We start from the raw sequence: 19,977 nt of genomic DNA, 5'->3' as shown, positions 1-19,977 counted from the left end.
AGAGTGCCACTGATTATTTACTGCTTGCCTTTGTTTACCTGGAAAGTCTAAGTAGACATGAAACCCTTTTCAGCAGAGGACCAGGGAGAAAAACATTGCAGGCAATTGCAGTGATTACTTAAATTGACAGTAACAAGTATAGTAGACAATGCATTGCAGTGACAGCAAGGGAAATGCTGTAAGAATACAAATGAGTCCCAGCACTAGTATACAAATGTGAGTATAAAAGTGGTGTGAAATAACTTAATATGTAGTACAGAAAAGTAGATACAGTAGGATAGCATACACATGGTTGTGTTCTTGTAATATTTTGTCCTAGGAAGTATATTAGTTGTGCATTTTGTAATTAAAATAATTTAGGAGTTTCCTGGAGTAGAATAACATCAGAACAGTATGCTAGCTGTGGTCAGAGTTTACCAATCATATGGAAAGGATGTACCGGGTAATTAGGAGTGGTTAGTCAGATCAAATGGATTTTAAGGTATTTATTTTGCTGTATATTTCTGTAAATCAGAGTGACTTATGGGATTTTTTTGGGTCTGTATAATGTTGGACTTTGTACAAGTGATGTTATTAATGTTTCAAGCATGCAAAGCCTAACGGACATATTTTTACATTTCTAACAGGTATGCAGATTGGGATACATATGAACATGTCACACAAGCCTTTGGAGTCAATGAGAGCAGACTGGCTGTCGACATCAGTGCAAGCTTTACTGGATTCTAGAAAGGTAACCAGTTTAAATTGCAGGATCTGTGGAAGGCCCACCAGCCTTTGCACTGAAGCCTGTCCTCTGAGTACACAGGAAGAAAGTACAGAATATTGTCAAAAGCTTTTATTATAAGAATTCAAAATACTGCTTCAATGTTCATTGAACCAGTATGATGATATGTTGCTACAAAATGGTTAAAATGACTATATGGAATTAATTATCATGGAAGGTTATGGACAGGATTTAAATATTTAGATTTGCATGTATATTATGCCTAACAGTAGTGCTTCTCTGTCTCATTCTTTCTCTCCTCCCTTCCATGCCAGTATATCTTAAGCTAACTGGTGACCCCTGTACTGTATCTGTTCTCACTGTCTTCTGTGGTAACAAAATTAGTTTCCTGATCAGCTTAACTCTGGTAGTATTCAGCAAGGTCACTAGATTTATTTATGACCATCTAAATGCATGGAAGTCATTTTTTGTATGTCCAGTATCACTGAATCCTTGTGGCTTCCTTTGCTAAAATCACTGTTCTCTAAAAGGCTATGGATGAATTTTAGAAACTATCCACGTGACAGCTGGCTCTCCATTGTATGTCACCAGTTAAGCATTTCCTCTTAAGATTTCTTCATTGCTATATATTGGGTACCATCCAAATACTACTAGGGTGCACATGCATAGGGCTTTATTTGGTGTAAATAAGAATTTTCTTCTGTGTCAAAACATTAATTGCTTTCTGTATCCATCAAAATACCTTGCAAAGATGTAGTGGTTGTTGATTACTGTGGCGTACTGCGAAGGAGCATAACGTACTATGCTCCTTTTCTCTTCAGGGCTTTTATGCCTCCAGATTCCTGCAGGAACTGTAGTGCATTATGGGTGCATCCTTTTGTGATTTAGACTTCTGTGAAGTCTGTAGTGGGGCTTGGAAGGTACAACATACATACTGCTGAACAAGGAAAATAGTTGCACAACATACTGCTAAACAAGGAAAGTATTTGCACAACATACTGCTGAACAAGGAAAGTATTTGCACAACATACTGCTGAACAAGGAAAGTATTTGCACAACATACTGCTGAGCAAGGAAAGTATTTGTACAACATACTGCTGAACAAGGAAGGTATTTGTACAACATACTGCTGAGCAAGGAAAGTATTTGTACAACATACTGCTGAACAAGGAAAGTATTTGTACAGCATACTGCTGAACAAGGAAGGTATTTGTACAACATACTGCTGAGCAAGGAAAGTATTTGTACAACATACTGCTGAACAAGGAAGGTATTTGTACAACATACTGCTGAGCAAGGAAAGTATTTGGACAACATACTGCTGAACAAGGAAAGTATTTGCACAACATACTGCTGAACAAGGAAAGTATTTGTACAACATACTGCTGAACAAGGAAAGTATTTGCACAACATACTGCTGAACAAGAAAAGTATTTGTACAACATACTGCTGAACAAGGAAAGTATTTGCACAACATACTGCTGAGCAAGGAAAGTATTTGTACAACATACTGCTGAACAAGGAAAGTATTTGCACAACATACTGCTGAACAAGGAAAGTGTTTGCACAACATACTGCTGAACAAGGAAAGTATTTGCACAACATACTGCTGAACAAGGAAAGTATTTGCACAACATACTGCTGAACAAGGAAAGTGTTTGCACAACATACTGCTAAACAAGGAAAGTATTTGCACAACATACTGCTGAACAAGGAAAGTATTTGCACAACATACTGCTGAACAAGGAAAGTATTTGCACAACATACTGCTGAACAAGGAAAGTATTTGCACAACATACTGCTGAGCAAGGAAAGTATTTGCACAACATACTGCTGAACAAGAAAAGTATTTGTACAGCATACTGCTGAACAAGGAAAGTATTTGCACAGCCACATAGCAGTTGCTTTGTATATATATTTATTTCCTAAGTCACTTGCAGCCTGCATCCCTTGTAGATAGTGTGTGCCATTTCTGATGGTAAGATATAAAAATGATGTGCCCTATAAAATAAGGTTAGGGAAGGTTAGAATTGATTAATAATTGTCACAACATTTTAGTGATTATTTTATTAATTGTTTTGAAAACAAGATGGGAGCATAACAAATGACCATTTTAAGATTTGATCTAGGCCATAGTGCCAGAAGTAAATGTTATGTGCAAGTAATCAAACGGGACATATACATTCAGAACACAATGCATTACTTTGTAAAATAAAATAATTTATTATAACTTATTAATTCATCATAAATTATCTAATATAATATTTTGGATGTTGTCACAAACATGAATCCTAACTACATACAGTCATTTAGTTTCCAGCCAGTCAACATTTCTTTGTGGTGAGTGGAGGAAAAGTCCGCTAGGAAGAGAAAGGGGCATTTCAAAATGTTGGTGTTTTTGACAAAGAAAATTGTTGCAGTAGCTTGTGAGTATCTTACAATACTCTTATTGTCTGAACTTGTTACAGATGGGAGAGACTTTCAACTAATACCATTTTGCTGAGGGTAGTTTAAAATACAGTTTGTCAGACAGTATTACCGCTACACTGTATAATGCCTGCTTACACGTCTGTCAGAACAGTATTACTGCTACACTGTATAATGCCTGCTTACACGTCTTAGGTTGTAGGTGAGATTTTTTCTATGTTATAGCCCCATAGTGATCACTTACTGCATATTCTTTTTCTTGGGTTAGAAAGTTGGAAGGTAGAAATATTCTGTGTTTTAGGATGTGCTGGGAAAGATGGTATTTTAAAAACTGTACTCCAGTGTATTCCATCTCTCACTAAAGAGTTTAGGTATTTTGTGAACTTTTGTACTTAAGTTTATATTACCGCTTCTGTTGCTTGAATGTTATCCATGCATGATTTTGGGGACAAAATATTTATCACAACGGCATATACTGTGTGCAGTCGCTGGTTTTAATGCACATATATTGTGATATGCAGACATGCTTCAGCTTTTCAAAAGAAATATTCTTTTTCACATACTGTCCTGACTTTTTCTCTGCACCTTTTCAGTCAGCTTTGAATATTTAGGAAATCTGCAGGATCTCTTTCGAGACCTGGTTAACTGATAATACAACATGCAGAGTTGGTGGAGTGATTGCTAATAAAATGTACTGTTGGTTTCTTTTGAATATCTAATATGTAGTCTGAATTCATTGTCTATAATGTTAAACTAGGTGAGCATTAACTTTTATCTATGTCCTCCAAAATATTTACTATGTTGAAATCAGAAAATTGGATGAATTCAGAGTAACTAAATTTAGAATTGTGAATTGGGTTTACTGCTGGCCATGAGTGCAAAACATTGAAGAGAATTTAAGTTTTACATCTTTCATAACTGGCTCAGTTTCCTATGGGAATTAAAGATATAATAACCATAGGCAGCCTTATTCATTTGCTGTGGTGTTGGCTAATTACAATATTTATGGAGTCTGATGATTTAAATGTTGCTGTCCTGACTGTGACATACATTATAATAATAAATGGGATATCTGTCTGAAAACAAAGTGCTGGAAGTGAAATGATTGAACCAGTTGAAATGGTTGAATTATTAAATGCAGAGTAATTTGCAATAACTTCATTATTAAATACTAATTTATTTCAGATATTGGTATGTGACAAAGGAGATAAAACAATGGACATGTTTTAGTTTTCATTTATTTGAAGTTGAAGCCAGAATTCATCATTCAGTGGGAGCAGATAGAGAAACCAATGAATAGTCAGCAGGATCATGGAAGACATTCTGGTGATCCTGTACATGCATACCTCCCCGGGCAGTTTGCGCAAATGTGGCCATGGCATGGGTGTCACTTGCATGATTGACATCCCAAAAGCCTGTGATGATGTATTCAAATGATGCTTTTGCAGATTTGATGGTGACATCATGCATACAATTTACCCTTTTCCTCACTGTAGTGCGATCTCGGACTTGGTATATTTAATTTTCAGGGAGTGTGGGGGGTGCAGAGGGGCACAGCCCCCCCCCCCGCAAAAATCTAAACAAAAAATATTTTGTAATTGTAGTGCCCTCTTGAGCTAAGTGCTGAATATTCACATGGCCTGCGAAAACATTAACATGAATATTCAGGGTTTTGGCGGGATTTGCTACCGTGCACCCAGGGAGGTACTCATGTACACAATTGCCGACACTCTAACTCACGCTATCATGACAGGCAAATGTATGTGATTACAGTGAGGATATACCTAGTGGGATAAAAGTAGGCTGTCTATTTCATTGACTAAAATAAATAAAAAACAGATAAGCATGAGGCATGTTAAAGTTACTGCCAAAAGCATTTATGGTTTTAGAGTATGAGAATATACACTTTAAACATGAAAAATGAGGTATAATATTTACCAGCTAAATTTGTATAATTTTTGTTTGGCATAGTGTTTTTTTTAATGATTAATGTTGGGAGGGCACCACTTTGCTCCCTCTAAAGCAAATTAAGTAAACTAGTTGCTGTCTTCCTCTGTTTTAGGAAAGATTTTTGAGAAGCTTGTTTTATAATAATGATCTAAATGTAGTTTTGGTGGGAGTTATATTTTCCAGTGTTAGCATGGGTTTTGCCATGCTAACACTAACAAAGTTGCCCATATAGCTTTCTAAATCGATTACTATAAAAACAAAAAAAGCAAATTCCGAATATTAACTGACAAATGAACACAATTCTTCCAATTAGCGCTTTTGTTCCTTTATTAACATAACACAGAACTTCATCAGATAAAACAATCAAGACCTCACTTCCTTTTTATAGTGAATTAATCTAATTAAAACACACACTTCTTAAAGAACCCACAACAGTTCCTTACTACACAACACAAGAAGCGAGTGTTTTAATTAGATTAAGTGACTATAAAAAGGAAGTGAGGTATCGATTGTTTTATCTGATGAAGTTCTGTGTTATGTTAAAGGAATGAAAGCTCTAATCAAAAGAATTGTGTCCGTGCTGTCAGTTTATATTCAAAATTCGCTTTTTTGTCTTTCTAAATCGATGTTTATAGCACTAACAGTAGTGATACATTTTACATTTTTAAACGTTTGAATCTTTGTAATGTTTTCAACGCTGCTTCCATTGCTGGGACCTCTGATGTGATGGAAAAAGTTATTTAGACACTTCTTTTGTTTCAAAGTGGGGTTTGAGATGGGTATGCAAATGTAGGCTTTAGGCTTTATGGTGGTATATTTAGCCGGTATCTGGTTTGGATTCGGCTTCATCATAACCAAGTACTAAAGTCTTTATGTTTCTGCTTTGATCAACTCTAATAGCATGCTGTTCTGGTAGTATAAGCAGGTGGTATTGTACTTTTTGTTAAGGATTTCATAGTTGAGTTCTTTGTGTCCCTGCTTCAGTCACATTTTATGACTTCCAAGAATGTTTTCAACTAGTAAACTTTTTTAAAAAATCGAAACAAAAGGAAATTATTTTTTTTTCCACGTTGCCTTTATCTACCAAACTTAATGGCTTTAATATTGTGTGTTGAATGGATAACTACATCCACTTATCCTTGGATTAATTTGGTTACCTTTCTGTCCTTTTATTATCATGTTGATATTTGAATATTATATTTCTTTATACATTTGATTAAATAACTGCAAGGTGTCATGCAACAGTACGATTAATTGTGCGTTAAACTAGGTATACCTACAAATTGTTTTACAAACTTTACAAATCTCCTTCCTGTAGAGAGAGGTCTGTGTGTAAAAATAAGTTTGCATAGGAACTGAAGAATGATATATTTTTATTGATAGCCATTTGTAAGGTGTTCATTGTTGCTTACATCTGTTACTAGATTATACAGCAAGTTACCCTGAGTTGTCCTATTGTATGCAGTTTATGCTCATATATATTTCTTTAAGCTGCTGCCTTAGAAAGTAGTTTATCAATACATGTAAGAAATTTAACAAATTGGTACTTGACATATGTGTGATTGTTTTAAAGATTGACTTTCAAGTTTTACAAATTGAAAAATATTGAAACTAGTTTCTTTTCCGTTACCTTATTTTTGAAAAATGCAATAAATTAAAATTAAATTTGAAATGCCCAGAGATCACAGTATAGAAAGGTCAAGGAAAAAAGTATCTTTTCTAAATGATGACTTGTGGCATGGGTAAAGGCTGTGCCCCTTTGGCAGGATTAAGCACGGTAGATGTGTACCTATTTTGAAGATCTCTGGATTTGAAATGTCAGGTCCTAGATGTTAGACTGTTGTAGAAGGCAGTGGTACAGAAGTGAAGACATGCTTGTTTAACTTTCAGTTCTCCTGTTCTTGAATCCTCTATTGAAACGTGAACCAGAACACACAATCCAGACACAGAGAAGCTGCCATTCCAAGATGAATTCTTCTGGCATCCTGAAGACAAAAGGGGCCATACTACTGCCTCCTCCATCCAGATAAAGAAATTAACTCTAGATTAACCCAGATCTAGATTAGCTGCAAACAGTCTGCTTTGATTTTTTTTCAGTCAGACTTGACTGGGTAATGTGATATTTTGATTTATTTGCTTTAGTGGTGCATAGTTACTTAACTAGTAACATAAAAGTTCTTCTAAAATAATAGATGTCCTTGATAGGTACTGCACAGTTTCTTTGATTTTAGAAGTATTCATTTTTCTGCTGAGTAATCTAATTGCATTAGACACAATTTATGTCTTAGATGCATTTAATCAGAAGTATTTTAGCTTGTCCTATGATTAGGCAGTGAAAATATAATGTTCCTCCATGCACAGATTGTCACCAAAACATTATTACAGAGTTCATATTTGTGTGTGTGTGTGTGTGTGTGTGTGTGTGTGTGTGTGTGTGTGTGTGTGTGTGTGTGTTAGAAAATAAATGCTGTTTGTGACGGTACTTTTCTTCACGAGCATGCTTGGCCTAAGTAATAGTTACAAGCTTTGATTTTATTTAGCAGAAGATAGGTATGAATGCACTTAAACATTTACAATCAAGAGCAGTAATCTAATCTGATGGTCTCATTATAAATTATCTTCATTTCACATCATGATAATGGGCAAGTAATTGTAAAATTCTTTTGCTGTGCCACCCCAGCTCTCTCATATGTATAGAACATCTAACTTGCATCCCTTCTTTGACAAGCATTGTATGAAAACTAATACAAAGTGCATAGCTATCTAGTTGTTACTATCCTCACCCTGCTGTAGCTGACCTAACAGTATGGTCATGTTACCGTTTCACTTTGCAAAGGGTCTTTTTTCCCTTTTTTTTTCCCCTTCTGGATTTGATATTTTGATCATGATTGGCACTTTATTATTCATAAAAAAATCTCATAGTGAATACCAGTTTACTATTAAGAGAGAAAATAAAATAAAAATAATGAAACCAAGATAGGAAAAATCAGTTATACCAGTAGAAGTTGTCAAATTCTTGATCCGTGTGCAGTAGAATTCTCATAAATAGACCCTTTTCTAAATAGTAAAACAAGAAGGCATTAATGTCTGGTTTATTGAATTTCCTTGTGAGTACTTTCATCCAATAGACTTCCTCAGACAGATTTTTAATGAATAGATAAAAAAATACCATCATGGGCAAGGCATAGTATTGGTGAAACATTAAAAATAAGTCTCTGAAACAAAAAGGAAACAAAAATTTAAATCATGGATGTTTATTCAGTGTGATCTGGTATGTCGTCGTGATGCTAGTAGTATACTTAAAGCACTCACCTTAGCACCAGTTGAACCCATAGAAAAAGTATGTCTTATAGGAAGCCACATTTGAGATGCTTTATGCATAGGGATGTACGTCTAGTTTTTGCAATTATCTTGAGAGGTTTGGAGTCAGAAATGACTGATTTCTGTGTGCAGGTATGATACGTAATAATAAGATGGTTGTTTAGGAGGTTTAACTTGACCTCGGGTGTTGTAGTAAAAGGTAGTTATGAGGTTATGCTGCGGTAAGTAGTATTACAGACTTAAAAGGTAATGTCAGACAAGAAAGACTGTATGCTTTCCAAGCCTACTTTGAACAAGATGTGCCTTACTACATTGGAGGTGTCAGCTGAATGATTGACAAAAGTAAATAAAAAAATGCTTCAGTGCATGATCTTTCTTATTATTATTGTCATCATGATGATGATCAAAAAACTGGCCTAACTCAGAGTCACTTTTAGTGCACATCTCTGTAGCATAAAGTTTAATTAAGGTTTGGGTAGTACGTTTACTGATGTGAATTCATAGCACGACACTATATGTGGTCATATGCAGAGTGCATTGGAAACTGGAAATATATGCTCATAGGTGTTTGTGTATCCTTAAGTCTGAAATGGGTGAGCATCCATTTAACAACCAGCTGCGGGTGTGTTTTCTGTGTGCAGAAGTTGTAGCAAGATTATCTATGCCTGTTTGAAATAAATGTCAGTCTTATAATTTTGAAGAAATGCACAAAAAAAAAAACTTTACCACTTACTGCTGAAGAAAAGTTTACTTTTGTGGTTTGCATCACCTATGTTAATGTTGAACTAAATAAAAGAAGTTACCTGTCTTATCAACATTATAACCACCTGTTCACGGTGGAACAGAACTGCATTGTATGATAGCATATATGTAGGTATGTGCTTAAGGTTATTCTCATTTCATCTGTGCTAACAAACATGAAATAATGGAGTTAGTACTAAAAAGGTGAATGGGCACTGAGTGTTTGAGCATACGGTTTTGTATAGAAATTGAACAGTTGCAAGTGATAAATGCTCTTGAGCAGAGGAAACCCAGAAATTATTTGTTGTGTCCAAAGTATTTAACCCTGAATGTAAATGAATGTCCTAATATAATTACTTTCTCTCTAAATACAAATGAAATTAGGAATTTGTATTTCAAGGCTTAACATTATGTGTCTCCAGAATGACTGATTTTTCCAAACAAAGCAAATTAAATGATGTAGCAAAATTCTGTATTTACTACCAGATGGTGTAAATTGTGCAAGTTGTGGGTGTAGTTTGATTTTTTTTTTCTTTTAAGGTAAATATGGCATAATGCACACCTTACAGTTGAGTTGGTACACCATTGGTATCTACATCATAACTGCATCTTATTCCAAAGAAAAATAAATCTGTCGTACTTGCTTACAGCACATTAGATGAGGTTTAATTCTAATAATCTCATTGTCAGCCCTAACAATATGCATCCCTGTCTCCTTTCACTTCTCTGTGATATTCCTTCATTGACCTGCCATCTTCATATCACAAACTTGACATCAGTGTCCTGAACCAGCTGAAGAAGGTTACCAAAGTCACCAGTCTAATTCATGCAATACTTAAATTTAGAGTGTCTTAATGGTCTTGTACTTGGCTGTTCATGTAATAACTAGCCTTTGCAAGTAGCACTTAAAAATGCTTCTCCATTACTTTGGCTGATTCCAAATAACCTGACAACTTGACTGCATAATGCTAACTGGCTTACGCTCACAGATCGGGCTACATATTTTTTTAACTACCTTGAAATGTAGGTTATTAAATTTCAGCTGTTATCCATACCTGGCCAACAAGCTTGTCGCACCTTCTTTCACTTTCTTGTAAGCTCACATGACACAGACACTTGTTAAACAGCTGCAGTAGTCTGGCATCTCCCTCCATTCTTTAAGTCTTCCCACATCCTAATGTTTAAACAGAATTACTTTGTCTACCTCTTTGACTCAATAGCAAGCAAGTTGTCTGATGACCCAGGCTGATACTCTTAGCGTTTGCTGCTGTGCAGTTCTGTACACTCTGTTTTTAACATTCTTAACTGCATACTTATACACATGTTGAACACACTATTCATCATCATCTTCGTCCTCCTGTTTTAAGGAAAGAACGTGTATCCATGCAGCTGGGAAAACAACCAGTAAAACAAAAAAGAGCTCATGTAGTTTATTAACTACATTCTCCAACAAGATTTAATCCCAAGTAGTTATGTTGTATAGCTACTACTGCAGTTTAGAGTATATGCAGATGTATCATTTGGGGATTTTTTTTTTCTTTGAAGGCTTTTTATTGTTAAAAAAAAACTTGAAAATCTGACTAGGTCATCTTTCCATACTGGTGGAATGTTTTTTTTTTTTGTTTTTAGTAGATTTGCTCTTGCAGTACAGATGAGCAATAAATAATAAGACTTACTTGAATGGATGTACTCTTTTATCTTCTAGAAATAAAAGATGGGTCAGGGTTCAGAATATTACTTGCCAATGTGTGTTACTAAACAGAATAGATCAGTTGTCATAAGTAACTTTTTTTGGTCTTGGCCATCTTTGCTGAAAGTAACTGCCGTACATCTTTACAGCTTTTATTTAGTTTGGTCAATGTAAAGAGACAAACCAATGTAATAATTCTCTGTGGGATTCATATAAGTAAATGCCATCCCTTGCTTCCTTAGTATGATCCAGAATGTGTAAGAAAGTATCTGTGGGGGTCATGCAGGCTGACACCCAAACTATCTTCATTTCCTGTGATGTAACTATGTTGCTTTTGGTCACTTATAGTTGATTGCTGTTGGCTTGAAGAAGTAAGTTAACCCAGGTGGGCGTCTGATATATTTTATGGCAAAGATATTTTGACTGCTGTTGCCTATACGTAGTTGATATCCAGAAAACTGTCCTTGCAGAAATCATAATGGGTGATGAATTTCTAAAAATAAGTTGATTGTTCAGTGTGAACCAAAAATTCCTTTACAGCAGCCACAGAACCTTCCCCTACTAAAAAATGTCACCAGTAAATCCCAAGTAGCACTTAATGGACCGGCAGATTTATAGTGTTTTGCTCTTCCTATTTAGCCAAAGTCACATTAGTAAGACTAGGGCCATAGCTGGTTCCATTGCAGTTCTACAGTTTTTGCTTGATCTATTACCAATAAAAACCAAACAAATTATTACTCAGCACCAGGTGAAGTAAGTTTTAAGGAAGGGTAATCTCACCTGTAAGGGCATCAGTTTTCCCTGTGTCTCACAGCCACGATGCAATAATCATGTGGCAGCTCAACGTGGAGTTCCTCTACATCAGTGTTCACTATCCTTCTCAACCTCTTAGAGCAAGAAATCTGGACAAAGCCATAAGTAATGGGGGGACAAAGGCAAAAATTAAAAATATTCAAAAATATTAAAGGACAAATATTTCTCTTACAAACTTAGAAAGTTGATAGGATGACAGGTTTTGCATTAGCATGAATTTTCTTTAGGGTATAAAGTCTTTAATACTGAAATGTCTATTTTATTTTTTATTTATTTTACATTTGTTGACCGGGATAGTCCGACTGGATGCATGTCCATTTTCAGCGGAGGCCCGGGGAGAAAAGCTCCAAGGGTAAGCAAATACAGCATTACATAATACCAGGATTACATATCACAAACAGACAATTTACAGTGATTACATAAGTAAGCAAGTTAAACAAGTTCCACAGGTTAGAGTTAATCCCGAGCGTAAATCAGGATTAAATTAAATTACACAGTAAACTGGTTAACAGATTTTTACACATTCTAGAGAGAGTTAGCCAGGCTTGATACATTGACATAGCCAGTGCCAAATGTTGTTTGAGTCTAGTTTTAAATTGACCTAAGGTAGAAAGTAAGGTAATATTAGCTGGAAGAAAGTTTCAGCATCTACTTACAGAGTTTGCAAAGAGAGAGTCACCGGCTGTGTTATTAATTTTGCTAATCTGAATTAGTAGTTTGTTAGAGGATCGAAGTGGTCTAGGATTGTTATAGGCGGTGATAATATTTTTAAGTGCAGGAGTATTGTCTGGATTATAGAGGATTTTATAGGCCATAATCAGTTGGTTATACTGGATTAGGCTGGGTAGTTCAAGCCACCCAAGCTGATTTAGATTGATGCAATGATGTGACCTAAAAGGCAGACCAATGGCAAACCTGGCAATGTGGTTGTAGCAAATTGAGAGTTTGTCAAAGACAGTCTTGTTTAAATTCGAGAGTAGAGGGGATGCATACAGAAAGATTGAAAGAAGGTGAGAACGAGCTATGTCAATTTTAGCTGGAGGGGTTAGGAAGGCTTTTATTCTGTAAAGTGACCCTAGTTTTTTATTGATGGTTTAGATAGTTTGGTTAACATGTAGGTCAAGTTTTAGATTATTATCTATGATGACACCTAATAGTTTTGTAGAGGGGTCAGGGGAGATTACTGTGCCATCATTTGAATTTATGGTAAAGTCAAAAGTGGTAGACCTACGTGTTGTTGAAAATAACAGCATTTTAGTTTTTTTGGGATTTAGGATCAGACAACGTTCAGAAAGCCAGTTTTCTATTGTATTAAAGGTGGTCTGGGTAGCTGACCATAACTCTATTGGAGATGTGGCTGAGCAAATCAGAGTAGAGTCATCAGCATATTGGATACAGCTGACTTTTGGGATGACAGTATAATGGTCGTTAATGAAGATGAACAGCAAGGGCCCTAGTATAGAGCCTTGTGGTACTCCAAGGGTATTAGGTAGAAGATTAGAGAGTTTGTTCTGCCAGAGGACAGCCTGCTGTCAACCATTCAGGTAGGATTGAAACCATTGAAGGGCTCTAGTATCTAGACAGAATGTTTGCAGGGTGTGGATTAAAAGTTGGTGATCAACCATATCGAATGCCTTGGAAAGATCCAAGAAGAGGGCTGAGGATATATAATTATTGTTGCAATTATGGTTTATGGTGTTGGTAAAGGCTAGGAGGGCTGAAGTAGTGCTGTGATGAGAACGGAAGCCATGTTGAGCGTCTGCCATTAGGTGATTCTGGATTAGGTGGTGCATGAGTTGTCTATGAATACATTTTTCCATAATCTTTGCAAGTGGAGAAGAGTATAGCTATTGGCCTATAATTGGAGAATTCAGTAGAGCTGCCTCCTTTGTGAAGTGGGATTACACAGGATATTTTCCAGATGGTGGGAATTTTAGCTTCTAATATGGTTCGATTGATTAGTATTGAGATGGGGTAAGCAATAGCATCAGCTGATTTTTGTAGGTACTCAGCAGGGAGTTGATCAGCAGAAAGTGTAGTGGGTTTTAATTATTTGATCAAGGTACGGATAAGTGAAGTGGCAACTGGTTGGAAGCTGAACGCGAGTTGGTTTCTAGGGGTGGTACTTTCAGGACCAGGGGAGCTAGGAGGTAGTTGGCTAGCTAGAGCTTGAATTGTCTCAGTAAAGAATAGGTTAAAACTGTCAGAAACATCTTCAGAGGTTTTATCAATAGTAGCAGCAGGGATTGGAGTTGAAGTTTGTCCAGGATGTAGTAGATTATTTAAACCTGCCCAAAACTTCTGAGGGTTATTTTGATTTACTGTCTGTAAGTTAAAGTAGTATTGTTTTTTGTCTTGTAAAATTGATTTTTTAGTTTCGCTCCTGGATTGCCTGTATTTAATGTGATCTTGGGGATCTTTAGAAGAACGCCATAAAGCCCATCCTTTGTTTCTAAGGGTAATTTTGAGTTTAGACTCTTTAGAAAGCCATGGCACAGTTTTTGCCTTTGTTCTCATTGAACAAACAGGTGCATGCAAATCAAGGATCTCAAGGAATTTGTTGTTAAAGTATGCTACTGCTTCCTCTAAGGGGAGGTGTTTTAGAATAGACCAATTACATGAGTTTAGTTCTTGTTGGAATTTGGCAGTGTCAAAGTTTTTATTGTTTCTAACCTTTCTGAGTAAGGGTTGTTGGGAATTAATGGTTTTGTGCTTAATTACATATGTGAGAAGGTGATCGCTTAGGCCATCAGGGAGGTTACTAGAGGTGTACAGTTGGGGGTGACTATTTATGAGTACCCAGTCAAGTATGCTTTCTTTTTGGTTGGGTTTACCTATCCTGGTAGTGGTGGATATGATTTGTGTAAATGCATGCAGGTTAATATGGGTGGTTGGGGATTCTGAGGAGCAGGTGCCACAGTCTATGTTTAAGTCTCCAAGTAGTAGGGTTTCTTGGGGGTAGTGACATGATAGCCAGTGCAGGATATCTTCAAGTGTAGATATATTGTTACCTGGGGGAATGTACATACAGATGATATTAATGCATTTATTTTTATTAAGTTGCAATTTGGTGGCAAGAATCTCTGAGTTATTAATCTGAGGTGGTTGTATAGAGTACAGCTACCCCACCCCCCTTCCTGGAACCACAATCCAGCCTGTGTATGTTGTACCCAGGTGGTAACACTTCATTGTCTGTGGTGTTAGGTTTTAACCAAGTTTCAGATAAACAGAGAATCTCAGGGGAGTGGACATCCAGAAGTGCATGCAATTCATGTACCTTGTTATTAATGCTTCTAATATTGAGATGACAGGCTAGGAGAGAGTTAGTTGGCCTATTAATTGTAGGTTTGTAGCTTAGATTGCAAGTAGAGGGGGTATGTGTATCTGAAGTGGGTGGGCGAGGGTTGAGGTGAATATCACCACCAAGTATTAGATTAAGTCTATACTTGGTGATGAACTTCAGGAATTTGTTCATTAGTTTGTGGTAGTGTTTGAATCTAGAGCTAATGTGCCTGGGGTTGAGATGTTGATAGACTGAATAAGATGTTGGATAGGACCTGGTACTGTAAGTATGGTTGAAGGTGGGAGGATTTACAGCTGGGGTGATAGTATGGCCTTTTGGGACCTGAAATCCTGTGAGAAACTGTTTTTCATACAAGGTAAGGAGGTATGGTGTGAACAAGAGGGGTAGTAAAGAGGAGTATATCATTATTTGTCATTCAGCTAGTGAGTTAAGAAACTGTTTTACCTGGTGATGCAACACCAGAAGATAGAGTGGTGAGGTAAAGGTACTGGAAGGGGGCTGGGAGAATGCCAGATGAAAGCTAATATGTGCTATTAAAATGTAGGCAGAAGAATGGGGGTGGGAGAAATTATCCCAGATGAAAGCAGATAGGAGCTAGAAAGTGGGGGAGTGGCTGTAGTACTTTAAATTTAGAGGTACTGGGGGCGGGAGGGAATTGGAGGCAGGGAGGGGAGTGAAGAGAGCCGAGTGTAGCAGGGCTATTGAAGTTTACAAGGTTTCCTAAGGTGTTCTAAAGCTATAAGGTAAGTATTATAGCTCTTAATGTAAGAGTCAGTTTACTTAAGTTACAGGGGAGGAGGCAAACACTCAAGTAGAAAAAAGAGCCCTATGGCTGACCAAAATGGTGACCTGCTTTATTACACAGCACTGTAAGTGAAAGCTTAACAAATGCTTTGTGGGTGCAACCTACTCTGCTTAAATGCTGAGAGAAACTGATTTTGTTATGGTGACCAATTGCAGTCCTGTAGACTCTGTTTTGTAGGTAAATGTAGTGTTCATTCTGCTTAAATGCTGAGAGAAACTGATTTTGTTATGGTGACCAATTGCAGTCCTGTAGACTCCGTTTTGTAGGTGAATGTAGAGTTCAATCTGCTTAAATGCTGAGAGAAACTGATTTTATTATGGTGACCAATTGCAGTCCTGTAGACTCTGTTTTGTAGGTAAATGTAGAGTTCAAACTAAGTCACACCAGGTCAGCCAAGGGGGGAAGAGAGGGAAATCCTAAGCACCTAGATTTGAAAATTATTTTATATATTATATAGGGTCTGCTCTGCTATTATTTTCTGACTTCAACCCTTAAAGATTTATGAATGATTTGACAGAAAACACAATTTTATGAGAAATAGACCAAAAATGTGAGGCACAAATTTGGATATTTTTTGAAAATCTGTACAGTTGAGAGATATGGTAGTCACTAAATGTGAATTCACAGAGACAAGAACCATTTTAAATTTCCTGAGAAAAATCAGTTATGTCCAGAATGAAAGAAGCACAAATAGCTAAAGATTTTATATGATATTCCAGGAAAATCTACCCTGGTTCTATGATGCCACCATCCCTGCAACCACTGGTCTGGAGCATTTTATGATGCTTGAGAATAGCAAAAAATCTCGGCAGCTTAGGGGTGAGAACCTACTAAAAAGTCATGCAGGCTTCCATTAATAAGGCCATTGTCATTTAGCAGTTATATTGTAATGAATGTTCTTGTATGCAGCACAACAGTCTACAAGTGCACTTTGTGATAAAAATCTGCATCGCTGAGCATGTCTTCAATCTTTGTTGTATTTCACTGTGCAAGTAACAAAAATCCTCCTTCCTTGTCAGCTTTCACAAACCAACGTGATTTAACCAAGCTCATATCTCTGGAACCTTTAATTTCTTTCTTTTCTCATATTGTAAAATCTCTTGCAGTAGGGTCTGCTCATATCTCTCCTAATGTCTTGTCGCACATTTGCTCTCAGGAACACTAAGAGTTGGATTGATTATAGTGTAATAATCACCATTTTTCCATTGCACTCTGTCTTGGTTGTTGTCCTCCCTTTTATCATAGAAGAAACTTTCAAATTCAGCTTCTGTGCATAAAGTTTTAAATCAGTGATGGTTTCCACAAACGTATTTCTGTCATTAGTAAATGTCATTCAGTGCATTTTTTTTCTTTACAGTAGGGAGGGGTACAGAGGTGTGGTTCAAAACCAGAGTCTGGAGTTTGGAAATCCATTTGATGGGAAAAAGATTTGTGGCCTCTTCAGCTCTCTCTTTCCGGGGTAGTTATGGTCCCTCTGAGGGTAAGAAGGTTTCTGGTACCCCTTCTGAGTGCTGTGTGGCTTTATTTGTCAGGGCAGAGTTCAAACGAACACTTCTTCCTCGTTGTAAATGTCTGGATCCATAAGAACAGAGCTTCCTTGAAAAACCTGTGGGCTTCCTTACATAAGGTGGCCATTAGTATTGGGTTCACTGGTGGCTCAATCTCAAGAAGGGGCCGTGTAGCTATGTGACTTGCTGGGAGAAGAGAGGTCATAAATGTGTGTGACAAAAATGTCAGTTGACAGGCTTAATCCTTTGACTTTTTTAGCATCTGCATGATTATTGTTTTTCTTTTCGTGATTTGCCTAAAGACTCCAGCTGATGTGGTAAACTGCATTTGTTTGTCTTTCTTCTTGAAATGATTCTTAACACATTGCATGAAATTGTGACCTGTTTCTCAAATGTTTTATGGCTAAGAAAGGCAAAAAAAAAATCTCAGATGATGAAGGCAGGGCCTCATAGTTTTACTTTATTTCTCAAATGATAGAAGTGGGACCTTTTTCCCTCCCTGTCTCTTTCAGCTTCTTAATTTCATTAGTAATTAAAAATTCCTATAAGAGCTCAAGCTGCACTTTAGGTAATTAGTGAAGTTATTTTACTCTGATGTGCATGTCTTGTATAGTCTTTGGTCTTGTCATCACCTTATATCATTTTTCCCTGAGTTTTATTACCATAATATTTAATTTTAATTGATTTTTTCACCTTCATTTCTCAGGACCAAATTCGCCTCCTTGTTGATATCCTTAGTCATAGCTTGAGGTGAGCTATAGTTCACAGTGCTTGTCATATCTCTAGTTTTTATATAAATGAATACATCAGTAATTAGAAAAGGTAAATCAGCCTTACACTACCCTGTAACAGCAATGTAACAAAACAATGTCTCATTAAGCTAGTTTCCATTTTAGTAGCTCAAAATAGCAGGATACTTGCCATGTGTATTTACGTATTAATGCATGCATCATTTTTGGCTTCCTAGTGATTTATTTCTCTAAAATAAAACTTATTCCAAGCTTTATCCTCACATCTATGGTTTCTGATTGTTTTGTGCCATTGTAATAAAGTGAAATATTACTGTATTATTCCAGATCTCTCCCCTTTTCTCAGATTTTTTACCCTGGCTAATTTAGCTTAGTGATGCTTATGCTCCAGTATCTACCCAATGCCCTGTGCTTACAGGTTGCTTTCAATGACCCTGGTGTCTGATGTTGAATACCTGTCTTTTGGACCCTGGCACAAACCACTGGAACCAGGGAAAGTAAAACCAGACAAAAGAACAAAACCTCTCTCTCGCTCTATAAACTGTTTATGAAAATTGAAATATTTAGAAGTTTAATGTAACACTGAATTGAATTTCATATATTTGTTTATATTTTTTATTTTACCGTATTATTTAGTAATTTTTAAAATCATTTACTTCTGCTTTTTTATAAACCATTAAACCATGATATTTGTTTAATAATGCATAAATATGGTAGTAATTTAGGTGTTTTAATAATTTTAAGTAACAATAGTATACTGTCTCTCTAAATAGTGACGCGTTTTAGAATGTTTTTTCACATTAATTTCACTGGTGAATTTAAGAATGGGGGGATATTTAAAGGCTGGTTTGAATTTTGGATTTTATTCTGAAGACGTTTCTATATTAAAAGAAATGAAAGCTCTCAATCAATAAACTCTATTCAAACTTTGCCTGGTAATATCACAACATTTATGACCAAATGACTTATTTGCTTGAACTAGTTGCTTCGGTTTCAGTCTAGGAGGGAAGAGAAGGTTTGTTCCTTTGGCAGGAAGATGTTTTCCTTTCCCTAGTGACAAGAGGCTTTCCCTGACTCAGTTTAACATGCAGTGAACAGACATCCCAAGGTCATGTCAGAGCCACAGTCCACTTAAAAAAAAACAAAAACAAACTTCCTGGTGTCACTTGACAACTTTTCTGAGTTGTCACGACAACCTTGCCAAATAATATATTGATGGTCAGTGGCTTGAGTAAATTACCCTGCCATTCCCATACACGTTATCCTCCAGCCTCTTCTGATGTCATCTTATGCCACCATATGAGATGACAGAAATATTCATTTCCTGTGACACAGGATGTAGGCTTCCCTTCATGGTGCATGTTAACTGACCAAAGCTGTGACTTGTTCTGATAAATGTTAAGTTTGATGCTTATGGTACATTCAGCTTAGTGGAATTAGTAGATTACAGGGTGTCTTCTTATTGGACCACAACATGCATTTGGAGGATAGTGAAGTGCCGTTTCACATAATTATAGGAGTTACAAGGCGAGTAAGGTGAGACCATTTGTACCTTTCTGGTACACATCTTCATGATGTAAGTCTTACTTCTAGTAGAGCAGAGCAGGTTGTGCTCAGGATAAACTTACTGATGTCCATTCAGTTGTCAAAGTTAGTATTGAAAGATGCAAAGTTGTCACTGTTAACATAAAAGGGCAGGATATCCCTGAGATGAGGTAAACGTTGGGTAACAAAAATGTCCTTTTTGCATGTTTTGTCTATATGTTGCTGAAGATTCAAATCCTTAAATCTAGTGTTTTTAGGACTGTTTGTCTTGCAGAGATGTAAGAGTTCAAGAAAGGATTACTCCTTGATGGAACGGAATACAAGATCTAGATTTCCACTTGAGTCTGTAAGTGACCGAGTATAAAGGTGGGGCTTCAAGATGGTGTTGGTAGCGCATGGG

At 36.6% G+C, this 19,977-nt stretch overlaps 1 protein-coding gene across 1 annotated transcript in view; it reads left to right on the top strand.

The window, feature by feature from the left end:
- NEXMIF (neurite extension and migration factor) overlaps nucleotides 1–19,977 on the top strand; it is a 1,441,710-nt gene that overhangs the window by 248,412 nt on the left and 1,173,321 nt on the right. The window contains exon 2 of the mRNA XM_044057672.1: nucleotides 627–730. The gene's annotated coding sequence lies outside the window, so the exon portion shown is untranslated. The remainder of the gene's footprint in view (nucleotides 1–626; nucleotides 731–19,977) is intronic.

Source organism: Protopterus annectens, chromosome 15.part0 (assembly GCF_019279795.1).
Source record: "Protopterus annectens isolate FY-2018-M chromosome 15.part0, PAN1.0, whole genome shotgun sequence".
Lineage (NCBI taxonomy): Eukaryota > Metazoa > Chordata > Ceratodontiformes > Protopteridae > Protopterus > Protopterus annectens.
The sequence above is the reverse complement of the archived record's forward strand: the minus strand, read 5'-3'. Positions and strand labels throughout refer to the sequence as shown.